Consider the following 26,699-nt stretch of genomic DNA (forward strand, 5'->3'; position numbering starts at 1 on the left):
TAGCCCCTCAATATCTCTCCTCACTTAACTCCCCAATACTTCCCCCCCCCCATAAACTGCGTTCGGCAGGTAAGTCCCTCTTATCTGTACCCTTCTCCTCCACTACCAACTCCAGAATTTGTCCCTTCTCTCTTGTCGCGTCATAGGCCTGGAACAGGCTGCCAGACTCGGTACGTTATGCTCCGTCTCCTAGCGGTATTCAAATCTTATTGAAAAAGCCCACTTCTTTGAAGCTGCTTTCAACTCTTCACCATCAGTTATCTTTACCCATCATATCATTCCTTCTGCTAGAAACACCCCAACCCCGAGATGTCCTGTCTGTCTAAATTAGATTGTAAGCTCTTCTGAGCAGGGGGCCGTCTATTGAATGTTAAATGTGCAGTGCTGCATATAAGAACATAAGAATTGTCGTAGCAGTGATGATAGAAAGAGAGATGGGGAAATGCTGCTTGGTGGCGTGAGAGAAGAAAATAGGACAGTAGTGGGAGAGAATGAGACAGAGGAGGGGAGGAGAGAGACATGGGGCAATGATAGATGGTGAGGGAAAAAATAAAGGAGCAAATTTGAGGAGAGTCGGAGATGAGATCTTCAATGACCAGAGCAAGGGTGGGGGGGAGCAGAGAAATAGAGGGCTGATGTTGGATAGCCCGGGAGAGCAAGGAAATACTGCGTGGTGTTGGGGGGTGAGACAAACTCACACACATGACTGGGGTGAGAGAGACATAACAAGACATGGAGATGCTGAGAATTGGGAAAGATAATGACACAGAAAAGGGTGATGGGCATGAAGAGAGAAGAATTGTTAAGTGGACAGGAATCCTGATAAGAGAGTAAGGAGGAAGAATAGCAGAAACCAGATACTTTGATCAACATAATTAGAAAAATAAAATGAACAAAAGTAGAAAAAGTTAAATTTTATTTTCTATGTCATGATTTAGAACAGAGTATCGTAAACTGTGTGCCTTGGCACACCAGCGTGCCTCTTGAGATTTCAGGTGTGCCATGCCACACTGGCGAGATGGAGAGTCGCCCACGCCGGCGAGAGGCGCGTCCTGTGGGAAGTCAGTCGGCCCAGAAGACTCTCCTGGCCGGCATCTCTCCTCCTCTCCACGCACCTCCCCGGATCCCTCTACCCAAGCGGGTCATGGCCAGAGGGACGTCCGCGCACTTCCGGGTGCCTTCCGGCCGGGGCACTGGATTTAGTATGCCGCAGGCCGGAACGTTTGCGAGACACTGATTTAGAATATGTCCTTTTTTTTTTTTGGGACTGTACATCTGCTAGACCTGATCAGAGCTCAGGGGTACTTGGTTGAAATTTTGTACGACTTAGTGGGTAACTTGGCTTGAACAAGTTAAGAAACACTATTCTAGACAGAGTGAATGAAGGCAGTTACTAATACACAGTTATACTATTAATCCAGCTGTAATTTTAACGACATGTTATTTATTTGGATTTTATATACCGCCTATCAAGGTTATCTAAGCGGTTTTTTACAATCAGGTACTCAAGCATTTTCCCTATCTGTCCCGGTGGGCTCACAATCTATCTAATGTGGCTGGGGCTTGCCCAGGGTCACAAGAGCAGTGTGGGATTAGAACCCATAACCTCAGGGTGCTGAGTCTATAGCTCTAACCACTGTGCTCCACTCTCCTCCAATAGTATCAGAAGTGAGCCAAGGATTGAACAATGAAGCCATTGTGACATCACTGATGAGGTTGGCTCTTATTGGTGGAATGAGGCATTATGACATCAGGGAAAGGGTTGGGACTTGTATACTGCCTTTTTGTAGTCTTACAACCACACCCAAAGTGGTTTACATACAGGTACTTCAAGCATTTTCCCTGTCTGTCCCGGTGGGCTCACAATCTGTCTAACGTACCTGGGGCTATGGAGGATTAAGTGACTTGCCCAGGGTCACAAGGAGCAGCGTGGGATTTGAACCCAGAACCCCAGGGTGCTGAGGCTGTAGCTTCAACCACCGCGCCACACACTCCAGTTGAGGAAGGGGGATGTAAGGGTTTTATTGATAGCTAAAGGGGTCCAGGAACCTAAAAAAATAGCCCCTGTTCATAACAGAAAACCCGTTAGATCCATCCATGCCCCTTCTTTAGTTCACCCAGATAATGAAATTACCAAGACTGGCGGTACGAGATTTCTGTTCAGTTTATTTAATAAGATTTTCTTATTACTTAGTGAAAAATCCTTCCTTACGCTCTTCCTAGTCTTTGTTTGTTTTTTTTTTGTGTGTGTGTGGGGGGGTTTATTTGAAGATGTTGCACCCGACAATTTCAGCTAATTAGAAACAGGACCAGGATTCCTATCTCATTTAATAACAAATTGCTTTTCTGGTTGGTTTAAGTCATAGAATTACTTATTGCTTCCCCCCCCATTGCATATGCAGTAAAGATAACGAGGTCAGAAATAGTTATCTGGTTCACGCCGTGCATGGTGATTGTACTGTCCCAGTAAATCTGGGCCAATAGGTTCTGGTTCATGTGGCATGATGTGTGAAAAGGGCCGGATGGGCTTCCAGAGGCATATTGGGGGTGGGGGGGAAGTTTTTAATAGCATCTCAAGAATAATAGGGCAGTGTTTTTAATCGGTGCGTGCTGGCGCTTGTTAGCTGTTGGCCATATGCACTGTTGAATGATGCTGCGCAGAATACACAGAGAGGGGTATGTTTAATTTTAATTTTTCATAATATTGGCATCTAGCTTTGTGTCAGACACGTCGAGGGTTAGCGGATGTGAACTGAAGGGGGTGGACAGAGAACTTTTTGCATTCACTGCATGCCAAGTGCGGCTAGTCAGGTTACTGTTGCAGACGGGAACTGCCCTTCTCCACTCCCTCTCCCCTCCCAGCCCCGCTTCTGCCATAATGACAGCATGTTGGCTTACTGTGATTCCTTCCTCCCACTTACTTGAAATTTAAGGGTAACAATTTCACCTTTTATTACAAGCTTCTCTTTGAAAAAGCTCGAAATAAAAGCTCCTGTATACATCTAGCAGGATTTCAGAGTGCTTATTAAATTAGATTATAAGGTAATAGAAAATTATATTGAACGGAGAAATTAGCTGATAAACCCCAGTACCTGTAAACCTGGGCAGAAGATTTCTTTACCAGAAGACTAGAGTGAGACGTTCTTTCACGGCTGAAATCATGAAAAGGTAAAACGGTGATCTAGGTAAAGTAACCTATTTTTTTTAAAAAACACCAAACTAGAAAGATCCTGGGATGACAATGATTACACGAATAAGTAAATACAGTGATACCTTGGATTACGAGCATAATCTTTTCCAGGAGTATGCTCGTAATCCAAAATGCTCGTTTATCAAAGCAAAGTTCCCCATAGACAATAGTGGCAACAGCAACGATTGGTTCCAGAACCTAGGGTATGTACCTGTCGGGGCCGGGTGCAGCAGCGCCGTCTCCTCCGTCCGTCATGAAGAACAACTCCACAGTGCCACTTCGGGGGGGGATGCCTCCTCCATCCACCGGCCAGCCCTCCACGTTGGATGCCCCTTGCATGCTGGAGAGCCCCCACCCGAGCCCACGCAGCCGAGCGCTGCCCCACCCGCACGACACGCACAACGCCAATGATTAACGCTGTGTGCGTCGCACGCAACGTGCAGGGGGGACAGCACCCGGCCGCGCAGGCCCAGCCAGAGGTCCTCCAACCTGCGGAAGGCACCCGACGTGGAAGGCTGGCCGGAAGACGGAAGAGGAATCCCCCGAAGTGGCGCTTCCTGGACTGTTAAGTGCTCGTTGATCGGGGCAGTGTTCGGTTTGCGAGTCAAAAATTTGCCGAGTGTTTTGCTCGTCTTGCAAAACACTCGCAAACCGAGGTTCCACTGTATTACCATTGTGGGCTAGTTCTGTTCTCCTCTGGCTTGCAAACAAAAAAGCGCAAATGGCCTCAATGAGTAGGGACTGGTTTTTTATTGACCTAACACAAGCCACGTTTCGGCACACAGCGCCTGCATCGGGGATCATCCGATCTCCTGAAGCACCGTATGGGTAAAAGATCCGCATACAAGTGCAATTAGAGACTGGTCTGCAGTTAATGCACCAGCGTAAAAACTTGTGAGTAAATTTACAATGTCGAAGTCCCTAGAAAGGGCGGTAACACCTGACGCAAGAACTGTGCGCCGAAAAATACCCCCTCTTCTACTAAGGTGCACTAACTGGTTAGTGCGCGCTAAGCGAATTAGCTTGCACTAAACGCTAACACGTCCTTAGACTAACATGCACGCGTTAGCGTTTAGCGCCCGCTAATCGGTTAGCACACCTTAGTAAAAGAGGGCCTTAGTTTGTGTTGGGTCAATAAAGACTAGTCCCTATTCATTGAGGCCCTTTGTGCTTTTTTTGTTTGCACATAAGCACATAAGCACATAAGCATGGCCTCTGCCGAGTCAGACCATAGGTCCATCATGCCCAGCAGTCCGCTCCCGCGGCGGCCCCCCAGGTCAATGACCTGTAGTGATCTATTACTCAAGAGCATTTTGTCTTGTATAGTAACCCTCTAATTGTACCCCTGGATTCCCTTACCCCTCAGGAATTCGTCCAATCCCTTTTTGAAACCCAAAACCGTACTCTGCTCAACCACCCACCCTGGAAGCGCATTCCAGGTGTCCACCACCCTCTGGGTAAAGAAGAACTTCCTAGCATTTGTTCTAAAACTATCTCCCTTCAATTTTTTTGAGTGTCCTCTAGTTCTTGTTGCCCCCGCCAGTCTGAAAAATCTGTCTCTCTCCACCTTCACTATACCCTTCATGATCTTATAAGTTTCTATCATATCCCCTCTAAGTCTCCTCTTTTCTAGGGAAAAGAGCCCCAACTTCTCCAGCCTCTCAGCATACGAGAGGTTTTCCATGCCCTTTATCATTTTTGTCGCTTCAGTGTACTTTGACCCTTTCTATGTTTTTCCCCTTCTCTGCAGCATCAAGAGGGGAGAGAGAAGTCGCGTCATAGAAACATAGAATATGAAGGCAGAAAAGGGCCACCGGCCCAACAAATCTGCCCACTCTAATGACCCTCCCCCCCTAAGTTCTTCCTTGAAGTGATCCCACATGCTTATCCCATTTTTTTTCTTAAAATCTAGCACGTTGATGGCCTCAATTACCTGCAGTGGAAGATCATTCCAACGATCAACCACCCTTTCGGTGAAGAAATACTTCCTAGTGTCGCTATGAAATCTCCCACCCCTGATTTTCAACGGATGCCCTCTTGTCGCCGTAGGTCCTTTAAGGAAAAAGAGATCTTCTTCTACCTCAATACGGCCCGTAACATATTTGAACGTCTCAATCATGTCACCCCTCTCTCTGCGTTCCTCGAGCGAGTATAGCTGCAACTTACCCAGACGTTCCTCCTACGGGAGATCCTTGAGTCCTGAGACCATCCTGGTGGCCATTCGCTGAACCGGACTCAACTCTCAGCACATCCTTTTGATAATGTGGCCTCCAGAATTGTACACAATATTCCAGATGAGGCCTCACCATGGGCCTGTACAACGGCATTACAAATTCGGGCTTCCGGCTGACAAAACGTCTTCGGATACAACCTAGCATTTGTCTTGCCTTGGATGAAGTTTTCTCTACTTGATTGGCAGTCTTCGTATCTTCACTAATGATCAGTTAAATTTCATGAGGGTGGTTTAAAAATTCAGATTTTTCCCAGATGTTTCGCACGAGACTCAAAAGCGAAAAAGACACCTCTTGATAATAAAACCTGCAGTTTTGCTTAAAAGGGGCACCTTTTATTTGAGATATCCTTGTAAATATGTAGTTAAATATAAATAAAATATGCTTTTTTTTTTTTTTTTTAGCCCTCACACTTGACGGCATTTCTGTCCTTAAATCACCTCGAAGGGGTTTGAAGTTTATTGAGATTAGATGTTAGAACTTAGGGCTCCTTTTACAAAGGGGCGCTAGTGGTTTTAGCGCGTGCTAGATGCTAACGCCTCCATAGAGCTGGCGTTAGTATTTTCTGTGTAGCGCGGGGTTAGCGCGTGCGGCATTGTAGTGCGCGTTAAAAACGCTAGCGCACCTTCGTAAAAGGAGCCCTTAGTTCTCCTAGATTATTGTATGCTTATTTTTCTTCGTTCTAGTAATCGAGGATTTTAATTATTATGTGGACTTGAGATGGATTAGTTTAAGCATAAAATAACATAACATTGGGCTTATAGACCGCGTTACCAAAAAGTTCTTTCGATATAAATTATGTATTACGTGCTCTTGGCTAATACTTTCTTTTCTGTACAAGATTAATTCTTGGTATTTTATGTTTAAAATTGATAAATAAATAAATTCATGAAGGTTTATGTGTAGCAGAAAAATGCAGCAACTTGCAACAGGGAGGACTGGTCACACGGGGGCTCAGGATAGAAAGACTTAAGTTTGCAAGTCTCGTCAGTATTTCTCATTTTCAAGTTTTATAAAAATTTTGATGTATCGCAATATCGTAAATTCAAAGCGATTTGCAATTAAAATGAGGTCTCGGTTTTTAACTACAACAAACACAAACTTTACAGACTTATACATAGGGGAAGTGGGGAGAACTACAATAAGCGCAGTAAAGAAACAGGAAAGGTGGGGGTGTAAGAATTTTAAAAGTGTAGTAATAAATTTTTTTTAAAAAAATTTTCTCGAGGCCTGGGACAAAAGAAGCGAAAGTTTCTGCAATGAACGGGGTCAAAAGAGAATCCGGCGATTATGTCTCAAAGGCATCCTTATACAACCAGCATTTTAACAGTCCTTTAAATTTAATTAGCGATTTTTCTTCCTTAATAAGTGCTGGTAAAAGGGTTCCATATTCTGGGCGCGGTAACAGCAAAGATCGTATCTTGTCTTGCATTTATTATACTAAGCGATGGAATTACTGGAAAATATTGCCCTCTGATCTCAAACTTCTGGTAGGAATATATGGAATAATATACCTTTCTAGGAATGATGGGGCTTTAGTTGTTAATATTTTGAATGTTAATAATGCTAATACACTTCCCCCACCGTATTCACGGGGGTTAGGGGCAGAGCCAGCCCGCGAATATTAAAAAATAATATTCGGGCCGGTTCTGCCCTAACCCCCGCTTCCCACGGCTATTTTAAGCCCTGAAAGCCCCCCCCCCCTTTAAGCCTTACCTGGTGGTCTAGCGGGTTTTCAGGCAGGAGCGATCTTCCCACGCTCCTGCCCCGTGCAGATCACTCACAGAAAATGGCTGCCTTGAGCTCCCGTAGTCTCTCGAGCCATTTTCTGTGAGCAATCTGCATGGGACAGGAGCGTGGGAAGATTGCTCCTGCCCCAAAAACCCGCTAGACCACCAGGTAAGGCTTAAGAGGGGGGCTTACAGGGCTTAAAATAGCCTGAAAAATAAAATGCTTTTTTTTAGTTCAAAACCGCGAATAAGCAAATCCGTAGATACGGAATTCATTAATACGGAGGGGGAAGTGTAGTGGCACCAAAAAATCGACTGATCCATCCAGTCTGCTCAGTTATTCTGCTCCACACTGCTAAAGATTATGTTCCACAAGTCAGCTGTGTAAACTTGACCACTTGTAGAGTATCATTCCTTAACCCAAGTCATTTTGGAATCTTTTCCCCAGGTATTTTTAGGCGGGGTATAAATTTTTAAAATAAATACAATTTTTACTGAGCTGTGGTAAAAATAGTCCTTGGCACACCATTCTGTTTTTACCAGAGTTGTAAAAACACTGATTTTTTTTTTTTTTTTTTTATCCATTAATGGCCATGCACTGATGTTACCATTAGTATGTACTGGTACCCCCAAAATGCATGTGACTTCGTGTGGAAATGTTTTCCTGTTGTATTTAAATTGTTTAGTTTCGTTTTCCAAAGCCCAGGAGAAAAAAAAAGACTTCAAGGCTTGCGGACCCTGACTTTAAAAAATTCTTATCAGGTTAGCCTCTTGCGAGCTATTGGTCTAAAAAAAAATCTTTTTTTAGGCAAATCATTCATTTGTTTGTAAATTTGTAAGGTATTCATGTATGAAACAGCAGGTTATCAAGACTTATAACTTATAAGTAAAATGGTTACAAGTCTTGATAACCTGTTGCTTCATACATGAATACCATATAAATTTACAAACGAATGATTTGCTTAAAAAGGTTGTTTTGATTTTTTTGTGGGGGTTTTTTTTTTTTTTTAGACTAATGATAGCTCGCAAAAGACTAACCTGATAAGAATTTTCTAGTCAGGTATTCGCAAGCCCTTGAAGTCTTTTTTTTTTTTCTCCCGGGCTTTGGAAAACGAAACTAAACCATTTAAATACAACAGGAAAACATTTCCACACGAAGTCACATGCATTTTGGGGGTGCTAGTCTATGACAGATATACATTAGGAGGATTTGACCATTAGTATGTAAACATGTCGGGAGTATCCAATACCATTTTGGAAGAGGAACCACCTAGTGAAAATGTACATTGAGACTCTTAGGTTTTTATGGTTGTTGTTTTTTTTTTTAGGGGAAGGGGGGCAAGTCGAGGTACAGGGAAGGAAGGAGCACTCGTCACAAAATGCGGAAGAACACATTTCATCATTTGTGATTAATAAATCTTGCCAAGCCCTAACGGAACAGCATGTCGGAGTGTTAGATTTAGGGCTTCATATCTGTATATAGGTTTTTTAGGAAACTGCAATTAAAGGTATGATTTCAAGCTCAACCAGCAAATGCCAGATATATCATTGGTTAAACCTAAATTTCAGTGGTATCCAATAGGACTTGGCAATCCTTTCATAACCACATTTAAGGAATTGATTGAGAAGGGATCTTCCTTGAGTAGAGGAGAATTACAGAGGATCATGCTATAAGAGGAATTTAACCCATTTGGATCAGAAAGCACTAAAAGAGTTACTTACAGCAGATGTCAGATGTTAATCTTATGAGCAGATAAAGGAGGAATGACAGTGATACAGTCTAAACAGCAATACTTGGAAGAAGCACACAATCATCTGTCGATGCACAATTATTATGTCCAGCTCTCTGAAGATCCAACGTTGAAACTGAAACAACTAATTAAAGATATAGTGTAACTCCAGCAACAAGGGATGTTCACAATGAAAGAATTAGCTTTTTAAACACATCAATATCCTCTTTTGTTATCCTCTTTTGTTATCCATACATTTACTTTGTAATAAAAATTCATAAAGAGGTAACCAAACCTCCTGGACGTCCTATAGTGTTGACTAAAAACTCGGTGTTGGAGCCACTCTCAATGGAAAGTTCTTGCTCTTAGTAAGAATGGAACAAGGCTGGCAGCGGGTCTTTTGTTACAGGGTTGCTCCTTGAAGCAGCATCTCAACGAAACGTGGATCTATGTTGGAGCCCCGTTCAGCTGTGCAACTAAAGATAAGTTGTTTGGTTTTTTTTGCTTTAACCCTTTCAGGACCATAAGGATCGTAGGCCAATTTTTGTGGTTTTGACGACATTTTTATGGTAAAAAGGGCTTGCAGATGCCAAAAAATTGATTTTTTTTGTGAAATATCATTATTTTTATTTAAAAAAATCACACTTCTGGCTTATGGACAGTGTGGCAAGTGAATCTTCTCGTCAATCTGGCAACGACGCTAATGAATGAATGTCGGAACCAGTTTGTTTACATAAAGGCAGTATCCTATGGAATCCGTACATATCAAATTTAGAACTGTAGACTATCCCAATCAAAATTTATAGGATTTTAAAGTTATGGGACAAATATGTCCCTTGGTCCTGAAAGGGTTAATAGCAGTTGAATCTATAGAAAAAAATGAAATAAAAATTAGAAGAATGCTCTTTGGTGGATGATGGAGGAAGACCAATGAGGAGGCTAGCTATGTTAAACCTGAAACCTTAATGAACGAACATGGTTTAGGTGTAGCCGCTGAGGTCTACCCTCCTTCCAAGTTTACTTAATATTACATTGAATGATATCAAGCTTCTGTTCAAAATAGTTCATTGGCTAAAGGCGAAAAAACAGTGTGACAAGGCAGTGGCTGCTGCCAGAAGGATTCTGGGCTGTATAAAGAGAGGCGTAGTCAGTAGAAGGAAGAAGGTGTTGATGCCCCTGTACAGGTCATTGGTGAGGCCCCACTTGGAGTATTGTGTTCAGTTTTGTAGACCGTATCTGGCGAAAGACGTAAGAATGACTTGAGGCGGTCCAGAGGAGGGCGACGAAAATGATAGGAGGCTTGCGCCAGAAGACGTATGAGGAGAGACTGGAAGCCCTGAATATGTATACCCTAGAGGAAAGGAGGGACAGGGGAGATATGATTCAGACGTTCAAATACTTGAAGGGTATTAACGTAGAACAAAATCTTTTCCAGAGAAAGGAAAATGGTAAAACCAGAGGACATAATTTGAGGTTGAGGGGTGGTAGATTCAGGGGCAATGTTAGGAAATTCTACTTTACGGAGAGGGTGGTGGATGCCTGGAATGCGCTCCCGAGAGAGGTGGTGGAGAGTAAAACTGTGACTGAGTTCAAAGAAGCGTGGGATGAACACAGAGGATCTAGAATCAGAAAATAATATTAAATATTGAACTAAGACCAGTACTGGGTAGACTTGTACGGTCTGTGTCTGTGTGTATGGCCGTTTGGAGGAGGATGGGCAGGGGAGGGCTTCAATGGCTGGGAGGGTGTAGATGGGCTGGAGTAAGTCTTAACAGAGATTTCGGCAGTTGGAACCCAAGCACAGTACAGGGTAAAGCTTTGGATTCTCGCCCAGAAATAGCTAAGAAGAAAAAAAAATAATAATAATAATTTAAATTGAATCAGGTTGGGCAGACTGGATGGACCATTCGGGTCTTTATCTGCCGTCATCTACTATGTTACTATGTTACTACTATGTTACTATGTTACTATTGGAGAAATGATAATGCTCTTTGAAATTTAAAATAAAATATTGATGGGAAGTTACTTTATGATACATACTGGATTATTGGTAAACTTCACTATAAGAGAGATTTGAAGTGGAGCCAAATTTTGCTGTGATTTTCTAGTTTGAAACATGTCATTGCTGGGCAGTTCATGCCCCTGCATCTCCAGTTTGAGGAATCGTTTTATCTCCCATGCCCTGGCTTAATTTACATGTACTTTGGTGGAGGAGGGGAGGAGACGCATTGTCCTTGGTGATCATGTAATTTGTCTGTTGCTGATTGTACATAAATCACATTAAAAAAAAAAAATAAAAAATAACAACAAGCACAAAACTTAAACTTCTCCCATAACTACAATGCACAGCCTAGGGCGGCAAATTTACCATCGCAGGCTGCCCACGAAATGTCTATGAATTGTGACATATGCGGAGCCTTTGCAACAGTGTTGAATTTGTTTTGGAGTAGAAAACAAAGTTTGATTTGGCATGGTAATAACCGGTTCTGAAATTCGTACTGGTGCCATGACAGAATGCAAACCTAGAGAAAAAAAAAAAAAGAAAGTAAAACACACTGCCACATTGAAGCAGTTCTTGGAATCTTTTTTTTTTTTTTTTTTTTTTTTTAAAGTTAAAAATAGTCATCGTTCATATGCACGTGAAAGATAGTATTTAGGTCAAATCTTGAAATGAATGAAAATCTGTTTACGGTCAGCTGCATTTGAAGTGTTTAACGCTGATTGATGGATGTGGGAATAGTATATAGAGCAAAGGCAGGGCTTTGTATGTAAAAGAATGAACACATTTTTTAATTTTAGGTATTTTAGGAACACGTTTCTAAGTCTTTTGCGCTCAGCTGGCATTTTGACTCCTCCCCTCCCCCCCCCAACCCACTAATACTAATCTTTGACTGCTTTCCTCAACTTCATTCAGGAAGCATCTACATAGTAACATAGTAGATGACGGCAGATAAAGACCCAAATGGTCCATCCAGTCTGCCCAACCTGATTCAATTTAAATTTTTTTAAAAATTTTTTCTTCTTAGCTATTTCTGGGCAAGAATCCAAAGCTTTACCCGGTGCTGTGCTTGGGTTCCAACTGCCGAAATCTCTGTTAAGACTTACTCCAGCCCATCTACACCCTCCCCAGCCATTGAAGCCCTTCTAAAGACATATCTGTACTTGTATCTAGACAACTGACCCGTACTTCTCCCTCTCCTCAATATCGGTTTTCTAGACCTTTTACCCCCCTCTCGCTCTCCTCTCCTATGTTCAATCTTTTTGTACCTTCTCTTAATCTTTTGTAAACCTCGTAGAACTTCACATTATTGCGGTATATAAACTGTTATTATTATTATTATTCATTTCATTTATCGGAATATCATTCTGCCTGTTTCCGAAGAATCGCTCTCCTCTCTTTACCCCATTTGCCATGTTGGGCGAGGCCAAGGTCCATCAAACCCAGAATCATGTTTATAACAGTGCCCAGTGTTGTTTAGAAGAAGTATCTGCAGGATACAAAAACCATTGATTTCATGCTACTTACACCCAGAATAAACTGGCTTTCCCCAGACATACCTTATTGCAGTGATTCCCAACCCTGTCCTGGAGGAACACCAGGCCAATCGGGTTTTCAGGCTAGCCCTAATGAATATGCATGAGAGAGATTTGCATATGATGGAAGTGATAGGCATGCAAATTTGCTTCATGCATATTCATTAGGGCTGGCCTGAAAACCCAATTGGCCTGGTGTTCCTCCAGGACAGGGTTGGGAACCACTGCTCTAGAGCAGGGGTAGGGAACTCCAGTCCTTGAGAGCCGTAGTCCAGTCGGGTTTTCAGGATTTCCCCAATGAATATGCATGAGATCTATTTGCATGCACTGCTTTCAATGCATATTCATTGGGGAAATCCTGAAAACCCGACTGGAATATGGATCTCCAGGACCGGAGTTCCCTACCCCTGCTCTAGAGCAGTGATTCCCAACCCTGTCCTGGAGGAACACCAGGCCAATCGGGTTTTCAGGCTTGCCCTAATGAATATGCATGAGAGAGATTTGCATATGATGGAAGTGATAGGCATGCAAATTTGCTTCATGCATATTCATTAGGGCTAGCCTGAAAACCCAATTGGCCTGGTGTTCCTTCAGGACAGGGTTGGGAACCACTGCCTTATTGGTGGTTTATATTTTTTCCTCCAGGAATTTGTCCAAACATTCTGTTTTGTTTGGGTTTTTTTTTTTTTAAACCCAGTTATGCTAACTTCTTTTGTTGCATCTTTGGCAACAAATTCCAGATCTTAATTATGCATTGAGTGCAAAAATATTTTGTATGATTTGTTTAAATGTGCTACTTGTGCCCATTCTTAAATTTGGCTATTTTCATAAATAATTAGAAGCAAAAATAATCAAACTTATTTCTACTTCAGCTTAAGCTTGTTAATGTACCTTAGCGATACAACCCTTAGCGATACAGACCTTAGCGATACAACCCTTATCAGCTCAACATTTCATTGCCGGCAGGAATTTAAGTACCCGATCGTTGCCAGTCTCGCTTCCTTTTTGTTGTATTTTGCAACTTTCATCTAAATAAATTTATAGCCATACATATCATTCTTCAATAACAAATGTAAAAAATTTTTTAATCTTGCTTATCTTTAGATGTGCTGTGAAGAAACTTCAATGAATCGTATTCGGATCGGGGATCTGACAGCCAACATTACCTATGTTTTCCATAAAAATGCTGTTTCGAGGTTAATCCCTTTAATATAAAACAACAAAAAAGACCAACCACACAATCTTTGCCTTATAACTAACCGTATTTTCATGCATATAACGCGCGCGTTATACACGATTTTACAAACCGTGCATAACCGTGCGCGTTATACGCGTGAGCACGTTGTACAAATTTTTTTTTACATAGTTCCCAACCCCCCTTCCCCCCCGGTGTCCGATTCATCACCCCGAAGGACCACTCGCACCCCCACCCGAAGGACCGCTCGCACCCCCACAGCCTCCCCCCCTCCCTCTCCCGCATGGAGAAGCTGCCTACTGTTGTTTCCGGATGCCAGTGAGCCCAGCTGCTTCCTCTGCCGGCAGTCTTGCCCCTTCTCTGAGCCCTGCGCTGCGCTGCTTCCTCTTCCGGCAGTCCCGCCCTTTCTCTGACGTTAGAGAAAATGCGGGCCCGTCGGAAGAGGAAACAGCATCGCGGTCCTTCGGGTGGGGGTGCGAGCGGTCCTTCGGAAAGGAGAGTCGGGACGGCATGTGCGGTATACGCGTGTGCGCGCTATAGTAAAAATTTTTTACATAAATTTCTGTTCCCCGCGCGCTATACCCGTGTGCGCGTTTTACACGGGTGCGCGGTATATGGGTGAAAATACGGTACTTTCCAGACCTATCCTAAAGATAAAACTTTTATAATAATCAAGATTTTTAAAAACACCTCCTCCTTAATTCCAATCTCGCCGTCATCTTCTGCAGACCAGAATGGTGGTGGTGGCGTGCTTTCAAGTCCATTTAAACCTTTATTCAGCAAAAAAAAACATTAACAGTTTCTTCACAGCACATTGAAGATAAGTGAGATTAAAAAAAATAGTTCACATTTGTTATTGAAGAATGATATGTATAGCTTATAGGATGATTTAAATGAAAGCTCCAATATAAAACAAAGAGAGATCGAGGTCTCGATCTCTCTTTGTTTTATATTGTGATTGACTACTTGCACCCATAGCATGTCCTCTAGTCTTTGTACTTCTTTTTTGAAATATCAAACAGCTGATTTTACACTTACCTGTTCCACTTTGCTCATTTTGTAGACCTCTATCATACCTCACAACCCTATCAGACAGCCAAAATGGACGACTGGCTCGGTAAAATTATTCCATGTGTTTCATCTTACTACTCCTTCAGAAAATTAGTAAAGACGCAGTTATCTGATAGATTTGTAACCTAAGTTTTTACTGTTTTAGTTCATTTGTTCATTATGTACTTTTTTTAATGATTTGTACAAGTCGCTGACTGTTCAGTTTCTCTTGTTGTAAACCGCCTTGAACTGTCATGGTCTGGCAGTATATAAGAATAAAGTTATTATTATTATCACTACTAATAGTGAGTTCTGTAGTGCTCTACAGAAGACGTAAGAGATGGTCCCAGCTCAACAGAGCTTACCAATCTATTCAAGATAGGCGAAAAGGACAATAGGTGAATAAGGGGTTAAAAGCAGCCTTGAACAGTTACATTGGTTACCAATGTTGTATAGAGTAAAAAATTGGGAGAATCTCTTCATATAGGCGGTTAGTAAATCCAAATAGATATACTGTATAATAACATAGTAAATGACGGCAGATAAAAGACCTGTGTAGTCAATCCAGTCTGCCCAGCAGTCGTATTCATTTTTGAGGCAGTGTTAAAGCATCTGTAATTATCCGTTTTACTTCTTAAGTTCCACTCTTAAGATATGTGTGTGTTTTGTTTTGTTTTTTCCTCCTCTTCCCTGAGATAGGCAAGACCTTGTATGAATGTGGTAAAAAAAATGTGCATTCTTGCTACTGATCCATATTGCCGCACACATGGGGGACACAAGCCGTAAAAGTCTCCCTGGCATCAGCCCCACCGCCGGAGTCACCGTCCAAGCTAGCTCCAACGTATATCAGTCCGTCTTGCCACGTACTGGACCCCGACCGTAGAAGTCCGTCCGGCATTGGCTTCACTTCCGGGGTTGCCATTTAAGCGCCGCTCATGCTCAATCACAAATGAAGTTATAGCTCTTGATCTGGAGAGTTTTGTGTCGATACCTTCCGGTTTTTATTCGGGGATCCTTTTTGTCGATTCCAGAAGTGTTATCTTTGATTCACCGGGCCCTAGACCTGCTTGTCCTACCCGATTTTGCTGATTTCAAATGGATTCACCAATTCACTTTGGTGAATCGATTCATTGTCCCAGAAAATTGGACTCGCCGTTTCAGCAACCCCACCCTGGTGAGACCTGACATAACTTTTTTTTTTTTAAATTGTAATTGTGTATGGTTGTTTGGAAACCACTTAGGATTTGGGCTGTGTATAATTCTTTTAAATAAAAAGATGGACTTATATCCTAGATTTGAATAGGGCCAGAGAGACAGAGCATTGCCAGAGGTTGTGATAAGAGCAGATAGCGTAGCTGGTTTTAAGAAAGGTTTGGACAAGTTCCCGGAGGAAAAGTCCATAGTCTGTTATTGACAAAGACAGGGGGGGTGGAAGCCACTGCTTGCCCTGAATTGGTAGCATGGAATATTGCTATTCCTTGGGTTTTGGCCAGGTACTAGTGACCTGGATTGGCCTCTGTGAGAACGGGCTACTTGGCTTGGTGGACCATTGGTCTGACCCAGTAAGGCTATTCTTATGTTTACTGGCACAGGAAGATAAGAGGAGCCATCAGAAACTACACAAAGCTAGGCCTTCTTCACAGGTACTGCAGATCCTGTTGGACCTGGAGTTGGCAGAGTAGGAGAAAGGTACAGGTAAGAGTGAACTTAACCAGATGAATGAAGTTCCCCTGGAAGGGGGTGTAGGGAGAGACACCAAGGAGCTACACAGAATGAATGCACTTGTAAGTCATTAAGAAGGGTTTGAACAGAAACAGAGGGGGAGCAACTATCCCCTCCCCCCTTTGCAAAACGGGGGGCATTATTATTTTTTTTTTTCAGTTTAAGTAGTAGAAATATTACTGAAATTCTGTTCTGAGTGCAAGTAGGGAAGATATTTTTGCAACTACCAACGGTTCGCTGAGCAGTATTCCTCTTAAAGGGAGGGGGAGGGTTAATTTTTAAATCTGTGGAGACTTGCTATATAGCTGGAGAGAGAGAATGAGCCATTAGTATATGAACCTGTAGGCATGAAAGAGAGAAAACGATTGATGGTTAATGAAAACCAGGTAATATGTCGTCTGCTGTGTTTCACATTGGCAAGGCATGAAATTTAAAAATTGTTAACAGAGATAAAAATTTGTATCTTCCACTGATGGTTTGCTGACGTTTTGTGTTAACGACAGAGCTGGAAAGTTGATTATGAGCGGCAAGGTTTGTATCGCTGGGCACATGCTGTTTTAGAAGTATTTTGATGCCAGAATCCGTTGTCGATTTTTTTGTTGTTGTTGTTTTTGTTGTTGAAAAGCTCATTAAAGAAAAAATAGCATGCAGTCTAGTTTAAAGTCGTGGAACTCCTGAATGGAAGACCACACGCACCTACCCTCCCCAAGAATCAGATGGCTCTATTAAGCATTTTGAAGAACTAACAAGCAGGTTTTGTAGGCTGTGTAACAGACTTATTAATTAATGGGCGTGCGCTGAGTGGCTTGACATTAGCAAGAGTAATGGATGGAAAATGAATAGTGGTAGTTTGGCAAAGAGTTAAAAAAAAAATTTCCCGCCAACCCCTGCTGGGTTTCTATTGAGGGGGAGGGGCAGAAAGAAACAGTTACTATAATACGTTGGGTTTTTTTTGTTGTTTTTTTTGAATGACTGTACAATGGGAATTCTCTGTTATGTCTCCTTGATGGGAGTCTTGACGTCTTCCAGGATCTCTTTTTGAAAAGTGGGGCGGGTGAGAGTGAGGTCGGTGGCATCTGCCTTGGCTAAGCTCTTGCCTGGGAATGTTTTGCTCAGAAGTAAGATTGGAAAGTAGAGTTAAAAAACCTGGTTTCTGTGTTTATTGTCCCTCTTAATTAGGCACATTTTGCCCTAGCAGTAGTGTCTATTGTGGGGGCTCCATCTGTCTATCTTTATGCATAGGCACAAAAGCACAGACATGTACCCCTGTCGCCCCAATGCTGTGGTCGTCATGCCCAGTCCTTGAGGCTGTCCACTGGTCAGGTTCTCAAGCTTTCCCTAATGAATATACATGAGAGAGATTTGCATACATACAACTTTTTTTTTTTTTTTTTTTTGCAAATGTCTTTCATGTATATTCATTAGGGAAAGCCTGAGAAACCTGATCAGTAGGCAGCCTCAAGGACTGGGCATGTCATCAGTGATGCGGCAAAGGGAAGGGCTCCGGTGGGAAAGGCCACGAAGCAGCCCATTCAGAGCACTGCCACCATTGCTGTTTCTGGAGGCCTCGGAGCGGACTTATGTCAGTCTCACGGTGGGAGGTTCAGTGGGGTTCTGCTGCACAGGGGGATGGGAGGGAGGGATAGAAAGGTACTGCAGAGGGAAGCCCCGGCCCTGGTGGGGAAGACCACGAAGCAGCCTGTTCAGAGCGCTGCCGCCTTTTGCTATTTTTGGAGGCTTTGGAGCAGAGGTATGTCAGGTTTCGCTGGGGTGGGGGGGTCGCTGAATTGAAAGTCCGATTTTTTTTTTTTTTTTTTTTTTCATCGAATCGGGCAGCACTAGTGTCGGGGAGTGGCGGGGGGGCATTTGGAAAGGGCTTCGGGGGTCGATCTTAACTAGGGCTTATTTTTTGGGGTAGGGCTTATATTGGGAGCACCTTTAAAAATCATGCTAGGGCTTATTTTCGGGATAGGTCTTATTTTCGGGGAAACACGGTAGTACAATTTGAATCTTTCAAATGTTTGCAAAATTAGAGTTTCTTTAAAAGTACTTTTTTCTGCATTTTAACTAATAGCCTATGCTAATTTATGAAAATGTGTTTAAGAATCAAAGATTTTGTGCCACAGAAGTTTCAAACTCAATGCAATGAGTTTGGCCCAGGTTGCTGTAGGAATCTGAGGCATTGTGAATGCTATGAGTGCATGTGTTTCTAGAACTGTGAGCCTGATTTGGATATTAAAGAAAATAATAATAATTAAAATAGAAATGGGCACGCACAATATTCTCAAAATTAATTCTGCCTTTGCAAAGATATTTAAGATTTTTGTTGTTGTTGTTGGAAGGACTAAAAAAGCATGAATCTCTTAACTTAAATATCGCCACTTAAGAACTGCCAAAATGACAGAACTGCTGAGACACCATTCTAAACGAAAGGAAAGACGTCATTAACCGTTCTAATGAAAGTTTTTTATTAATGCCGATGATGTGGTTAGTGGAAGGTAGGGCACTTACGTTGCTCACCTAGTTAGTACCTGAGGCTTTTTCTTTCGTTAAGAAATGTCTCGGTAGTTCTGTAATTTTGGCAGCTGTTAAGTGTTTGAGTTTATTGGATACTAAAAAAGGAATGACAAATTCAGAAGTTTGGATTTTAAAAAAAAATATATCTTTATTAGATTTTCAAACTACAATTGTGCAACAAGTAATTCATATACATAAAATATCACAAGACAAGCACAATAAACTTTCAGACATTAATATACAGTTAAATTTTCCCCCACCTTCCCACCCAATACTCAAATAAAATAAAACCCATCCATATATACCCTGAATCAAGTTCCAGTGCAACTCCCTCCCCCCACCCCACCCCACCCTGGATGTGTATGTTTATAAGTCTATAAAATAAAATCAATTATTCTTCCTTACAAAATTTAGCCAATGGCTCCCAAACATCCATAAACTTTCTGTAACGCCCTTGCTGTACGGCCATGAAACGTTCCATTTTAAAAATGTAACACAGAGATTCCCACCAAAAATTGTAACTTAATCGATCCCAGTTCTTCCAGTTCCTTAAAATGAGCTGTAGGGCAACTCCTGTCATTATAAATAGAAGTTTGTTATTTCGATTTGACATTTGGCTTTTAGCTCCCATCAATGTACCAAATAAAATGGTGTCATAAGTTAATACCACTGGAATATTTGGAATTTTTGGTCAACTCTTTGGTTTTGCAAAGAGCTGTAGTTGCATATGCATGGAAAAATAAATGAATATGTTCACTTTTTGGTTTTCTCAGAGGTGTACACGCTGGCTTTTTTTTTTTTGTCATCATAAAGTGTGATCAGAGTTTATTTTCTGGTTTGTTTGTTCCCCCCCCCCTTTAAAGGGCTTTTGTTTTACCTCAGTTTATCAGATTTACAAGACTTTTCTTTCTTTCTGGGTGTTATCCCAAAATTGCTGAGGAAGTCCCTCAAAATTACTAAAAAAAAAACCCCTGAGTTTATAAAGGATAAAATATCAGATTTGTCATCCATGCAGAGGAAGCTGTACAAGAGGGGTATTTTTTTCTATTTAGTAAGTTTTCAGCTGCACAAAATTAAAATTGCCTTACTTCTTTATAAATCCTAGTAGCTAACCTCAATGTGGTAAGGTGCTCATGATTTCCAGGAATTTGTCGTGAGGTTCATACAGTGTCCACCGGTCATTCGTGGCCGGCGGTCCCGGTCATTCACGGTATTTTCCGACCGTGAACCGCCGACAAGAAGAGGGCAGCAGGAGAGAGCAGCTGGAGCACCGGCGAGTGCAGGAAATCACTCGCTGTATGCTCTGACCGCCTCTTCCTGCACTAAGTTGGGCCTTATCTAATCAGGAGTTGTTTTGACACACAGCTCTTGATTGGTGAGGCCAGACTTAGTGCAGGAAGAGGCGGTCAGAGCATACAGCGAGTGATTTCCTGCACTCACCGGTGCTCCAGCTGCTCTCTCCTGCTGCCCTCTCCAGTCTCCCCCATTGTAAAACCGTATTCGCGGTTTTCAATGATTCGCGGGGGTTCCTGGAACGGAACCCCCGCGAATATCGGGGGAGTACTCATCATTTTCTATTTTACCTAGCAGATGGTGCTCGAGATGGGGAAGTTCTAGTCTTTGCCTGATGGGTTTCTGGAGTGTTGTTCAAGTGATATTCTCAGGGTTGAGGAACGAGGTAACCCTTAGCACAGGGTTTCGGATCCTTGCTGTCATGCCAAGAGGCTCGAAGATTGTCAGTTGTGCTAGGCATATCAGCTAGATTATTCACAATAACAACAACGAATGGAAGGGATTCTGGATTAAGCTAATGTCTGTTTTCAGTTGCAGCTCAAGCCAAGTTACCTGTGGCAAAGGAAAGTTTAAGTGGCCCCCAAATTCACTGGCTAAATGCACCGGTGGGACAGGTTTGCATGAGATTGATTTCCATGAAAGAGAAGACTGTTCGATATGTAAGATCTAGAGCAGCAATGTTGTCCTTAGCTGGGATAAAATTCTGGAATTCCCTCTCCGGAATCCTGAGGGACCTGCCCTGATAGATGTTGACGCAATTGTTTGTGGAGGCCTTTCTTTGAAATTGCGTTGGTTAATGGTCGGCAAGTTTTAATAAGAATTCTGAATTTTGATTACTGTGCTTTATTTAGGCCCTCTTTTACTAAGGTGCGTTAACTGATTAGCGTGCACTAATCGAATTAGCACGTGCTAAACGCTAATGCATGCATGTTAGTCTATGGACACGTTAGCATTTAGCACGTGCTTATCGGTTAGCGCACCTTAGTGGGGTTAGTGTGTGTAGTTAAATGTGGACTCGTTGAGTTTTCGGACATTGGGCTAGATTCACTAAGCAAACCGATCGTGTACCGATCGGTTTGCCGCCCCGACCCGAATCACTAACCTTCTGGCCGATCCTGTCCGCACCCGATTCGATCTGCGCATGCAAATGAGGGGGAAATGGCATGCAAATCTAGGAAGGCAGCGATTCACCGACATTTTTCAGGCACACCGACTGGGCCGGCCGATCCGAAACCAAGCGACTGATGAGGACCCAGTCGCTCGCTCCTTTCCTGCTCTCTCCCGCCCTGGAATACCAGCCCTGCAGGAGCCCCTACTCTCTGCCGCCCTGCCTGCCTCGTGTGTTTAAGCAGCAAGCCTGCTTCTCGGTGGGGAAAAGTGCCGCCCCGACTCTCCTGCTCTCTGCCGCCCTTCCCCGCAGTGTAGCACCACCTTAAAACCATGGGCTGGGACTGCGGGGAAGGGCGGCAGAGAGAAGGAGAGGCGGGGAGGGTTTCGTGTTCTGGCTAGGGCATCTGCATGGGTCTGCCTTGCATCCAAGTTGCCCTGCCCTATCTTCTCCCCTTTTGTCCCCCAACCCAGCAGCCTGGATGATAACAGCAGCTCTTCTGACCTAATTTGAATCAATGGCCTTTGCCTGCCGTTACTTCCCCAACCCTTCCCCCCTTTGTTTTGACCTCGCTGGTGCAGGAGAGCAGCGCATGCGCGAATTGCATGTACAGCCATCAATGATGGTCTGCGCCTGCGTCACGATCGGTCTTCGGGGATCTGTGGGATCGCTTGTGGGCGTGTTTCCGATTAGGTCATTTGCATGGGGAGCCTTTAGTGAATAGGTTGTCCAGCAAGACTCTGAAACGGATCGGAACAGGATCGGACAGGTAAGGGGGCTTTAGTGAATCTAGCCCGTTGCTTTTAAGTGGGATAAATTGCTATGTAATTTGTAATGTAATTGAATGCATTTATATAAAGTACTGTCTCCCAAACTGTTATGAATGTTTTAAAATTTAAACCGTTTGAGTATAGGCGGTTTAGAAATAAACAAATAAAATAAATTAGGGAACTGATAAATCATCTCTAATGCCAAAAATTAATTGACGTGCTTAATGGAGAAACACTGGAAAACTACCACTTTTCTTGTATCCTTCACTCAGTTTGTGACTTTTTCTGTACTAGAAACTTTACTATGTAAGTGGTGCACATGTTCATATTTGATTTCACTGGAAAAAGTATCCCGTAGTAGAACCTGTGGTGCAAAACTACTACTAATCATTTTTATAGCGCTGTACATCAAAACATAGAAGAGACAGTCATAAGAACATAAGAAATGTCTCCACTGGGTCAGACTAGAGGTCCATCGTGCCCAGCAGTCCGCCCATGCGGTGGCCCAACAGGTCTAAGGCCTGTGCAGTAGCCCTCTATCTATACCCCTCTATCCCTTTTTTCAGTAGGAAATTGTCCAATCCTTTCTTGAACCCATGCACCGTACTCAGCCCTATTACGCCCTCTGGAAGCGCATTCCAGATGTCCACAACACGCTGGGTAAAGAAAAACTTCCTAGCATTCGTTTTGAATCTGTCCCCTTTCAGCTTTTCCGAATGCCCTCTTGTTCTTTTATAATAATAATAATAATAACTTTATTCTTCTATACCGCCATAGTCGAAAGACTTCTAGGCGGTTCACATTCGAAGAAGGCTGGACAATCAGTGAAGTACAGGATGTAAGAAGAGAGTTACATAAGAAATAGATAAAAGAACAGCAAAAACAGCAAAATTACATCAGGGGAGAGAGAGGGAGAATATATCATTTAGAGGCTTCCCTTCAAGATATGCACCATGCAAGAGAGTCAACATGTAGGCGGTTCGCTGGCTTTGAGGCCTAAACATAGGCACCTAGATTGGCGTGCCAGACCAATGTAGGTGCCTATATTGTTTAAAAAGCTTATTTGGTGCCGATAATTGCCAATTAACTAAATAATTGTAATTGATGTTAATTGCACTTCATTGGATGGTAGGCGCCTACCAGAAAGTAGGCGTGGTTAGGAGGGCAGATGTGGATATGTTTCTCATGTAGTTGCCTGTTTTGGACGTAGGCGCAATTGTTTCGGCCAAGAAAACCCTGACATAAGTAGGGTGCGTCTAAGGCAGTGGGCTCCTTTTACTAAGGTGTGCTAGCGTCTTTAGTGCACGCAGATTAGCGCGCGCTAACCCCACACTACGTGGCTAGAAATAACACCAGTTTTATGTTTGAAAAGTTTGAAGAATCTGTCCCTCTCTGCTCTCTCTATGCCCTTCATGATCTTGTAGGTTTCTATCATATCCCCACTAAGTCTCCGCTTATAAGCTACTCAAGTCAGACAAACTGGACAAGAAGATGCATCAATAGACAGTGCTGAGGTGGGGAAGTTACAGAGCGAATGATGAGACATAAACCCAGTGAAAAACAGTCTTTTTTTTATATTTAACTCGTTATTAATAGACTTTTTAAATTATACAAGCACATAAAAAATGTAATCCTTAGAAATATTGTAATGGATTCAATTTACCAAACAATAAAGAGAGAGAAATATTATCATCCACGTAATCGGACCAAGAAGCAAGAAATAAAACAATTTAAAAAAATAGTCAAAACAGCAGGGCAGATTGCCCGATCGGGGAAACATCTTGGCCAACTCTTACAATAGGTGTCAGGTCAAAAGTGCGCCGGGACAAAGGCGCGTACAGACAATTGAGCGAAGCGCGGAGGCGCGCGCTGTGAAAATTACTGTTTTTACGGCTCCGAAGGGGGGGGGGGGAATATCCCCACTTTACTTAATAGAGATCGCGCCGCGTTGTGGGGGGTTGTAACCCCCCACATTTTACTGAAAACTTCACTTTTTCCCTGTTTTTAGGGAAAAAGTTAAGTTTACAGTAAAATGTGGAGGGTTACAACCCCCCACAACGCCAGCGCGATCTCTATTAAGTAAGCTGGGGGGGGGCTCCCCAACAAAAACCCCCGTCGGAGCCCCTAAAAACTGTAATTTTCTTCAGCGCGCGCCTCCGTCTTGCGCTCAGTTGTCGGCGCGTGCCTTTGTCTTTCGCCGAGTTGTCTATGAACCCTTACAATATACCCAAATATTAAGGGACAATCAAGCCATCGCTTTCATTTTCCCCTTTTGAAACCACAAAATCCAATCAATGTTTAGATTTGCTAAAGATGTAGCAGGATCTACCATCACCAGCAATGCAACATATAAACAAGGAATCTTTAAATAATCCAATTAACAATTTATCTAAAAAGTGCTATTTTAGTTTACGGATGTTGAGGAGAGTTTGAGGTTTTTTTCATCAAAATCATTTTGCGGTTTTGATTCAAGCGATTATTTTGGCACATCTGGATTATGTAAATTCCCTGCATATTGGATTAACCAAATTAAATCTGAAGAGGCTACGATTTATTCAGAACACTGCGGCCAAATTAATTTTTGGAAGACATAAATATGATCATGCCTCTCCATTGTCGAGGTTACTTCATTGGCTTCCTGTTTACTGGCAAATTCAATTTAAGTGTGCCAATGTAATTTTTTAAAATTTTACATGGAATTTTTTCGCCTTTATTACCTCTATCATTTAACTCTCTTCGGTTTCACACTACAAGGAATATACATACATTTAAATTGCTCTTCCCTTCTGTTAAAGGGATTAAAACACTAGGTAAATTCTCACATTCCTTAGCCTATTCCTTGGTAAAAGTTTGAATGATCTTCCCTCGATTATCAGAACGTCATTATCTCTATCACTTTTTAGGAAAAATCTGAAAACTTATCTCTTTCAGAGATTCTTAATTGAGGACTGATCTAATTTATTGAAAATTTTTCTATTACCTTCATTACTGTTTTCTATTATATTCTTTTAAATCTTTGTTAACTGGCTCGAGTCCTTGCTGGAATGATCCGGTATATAAGATGGAAATTAGATTAGAAATCAAAACACGCACCTATTTGTATATACAAATATCCCCTAATTAGTTAGAAAATAAACATTTACAGTTCACAAACGCCTAAGAATAGAAACCCTGTGTCAAATCAGTAAAATAAATTTAAAAACTACTATACCAAACCTGTCGTATTTGGATTTGAGTTAATTTTAGCTTGTTCTGCTCCGATCTCCCTGTATACCCATGTTGTGGCACAGACCTGATGAGAGAGCATTATACTTAGTCTAGTAGTAAGATTTCACATGTTTTCATTTGCCTTCACCTTTTTGTTTCTAAAATTAATTGGAGGATGATTTTTTTTTCCTGCTTTCAGAAATGGAATTCCTAAATGAAATTAGTCATTGCGAGCTACCAGTTAATCAGTTACTTCAAGGAGCTTCTAATTCTCTTATGCACACCCCCCCTTTTATACCCTTCTCCCTTCTTTCCTCTATATAACCTAATTCTTCCCCCTGCCTCCCTCTTAATTTACCCTCACCTCTTCCCATTTATTGTATTAATATTGTAAACTGCTCAGATAATCTCTTAACTATCTTCAATATCTGTACTTACTGACTTTATTGTAAACCGAGTCGAGCTCTAGATATATAGAGGTGATCCAGTATACAAACCTAGAGATTAGATTAGATTGATGGACAGTATAACAAATATTCCCTACTTCATGTTTTTCATCATCCTTTCCGCATTCCAACACTAATCCAACAAATGGAGCAGAGATCTCAAAAGCTAATCACAAATGCATATGTTCCACTTGTAATTGCTTTGATCGTTATTTTGGAAAGTGGGTTGAAGGGGTCAGCAATTTCCTCCTCCTTTTGTTATATTTACAGGTGAATCCGAATTGGGGAGTTACCTCCAGTAGTCAGAAAGCTGGATGAAGTTGAAAAATGTGAATGTGAATTCAGCCCACCTGTTGATTTGGAAGAGTTGGGTAGGTGTTGGATGGTGAAGGTTTAGCAGATTTGGGAAATGTGGAAAGAGGAGGTAAGGGTATATTGGCCCATTTGGTGGGCCTTCGCACATGCACAGGTGTTGACGTGGTGACATCACACATTTCAATGGTTAGGAAGGGGAATGTGCTTTTAAGGCAACTCCTTATGAGAGAAATGATGGTAGTGTATTGGCATTTATGCAGTGTATGCCCAGGCAGGGCGGAAATTGTGCTTCATCTGGTAAGGCGGAAAATAGTGGGAGCTGTGTGACTCAAAAGGCTAGGCAACCTGCCCTGAAGTGATCTAGATAGAATCTTTACAAGGATTCATATGTGTAATTGCATTATACTATAAGTTGCACTCATGTATGTAATTGCAAGATACTGTAAACTGTGTTTAACAAATGTGAGTAGTCTACTGCTGCGGCCATAAATCCACCCTTCTTCTTAGATGTTTCGTTGTGTGTCGATATTGTATGTGGGATGAAAGAGTGACCCCCCTGTGTCCCCTAAATTGGGGTGGGTGGGGTGGGAGAGAGCAGTTGGAGATGCAGGCAAAATGGAGATCATGCACTTGCCAACTCTTCATGCTTCATGCTTCTAGT

The 26,699-nt window shown here is 42.3% G+C and overlaps 1 protein-coding gene across 7 annotated transcripts in view; it reads left to right on the forward strand.

Moving 5' to 3' along the window:
• HIVEP3 (HIVEP zinc finger 3) overlaps positions 1–26,699 on the forward strand; it is a 391,298-nt gene that overhangs the window by 136,834 nt on the left and 227,765 nt on the right. For 3 of the 7 annotated variants that reach the window (XM_033954082.1, XM_033954084.1, XM_033954087.1), the window contains exon 3: positions 25,994–26,094. The exons of the other annotated variants lie outside the window; for them this stretch is intronic. The gene's annotated coding sequence lies outside the window, so the exon portion shown is untranslated. The remainder of the gene's footprint in view (positions 1–25,993; positions 26,095–26,699) is intronic. 7 annotated transcript variants of the gene reach the window in all.

Source organism: Geotrypetes seraphini, chromosome 8 (genome assembly GCF_902459505.1).
Source record: "Geotrypetes seraphini chromosome 8, aGeoSer1.1, whole genome shotgun sequence".
Taxonomy (NCBI): domain Eukaryota; kingdom Metazoa; phylum Chordata; class Amphibia; order Gymnophiona; family Dermophiidae; genus Geotrypetes; species Geotrypetes seraphini.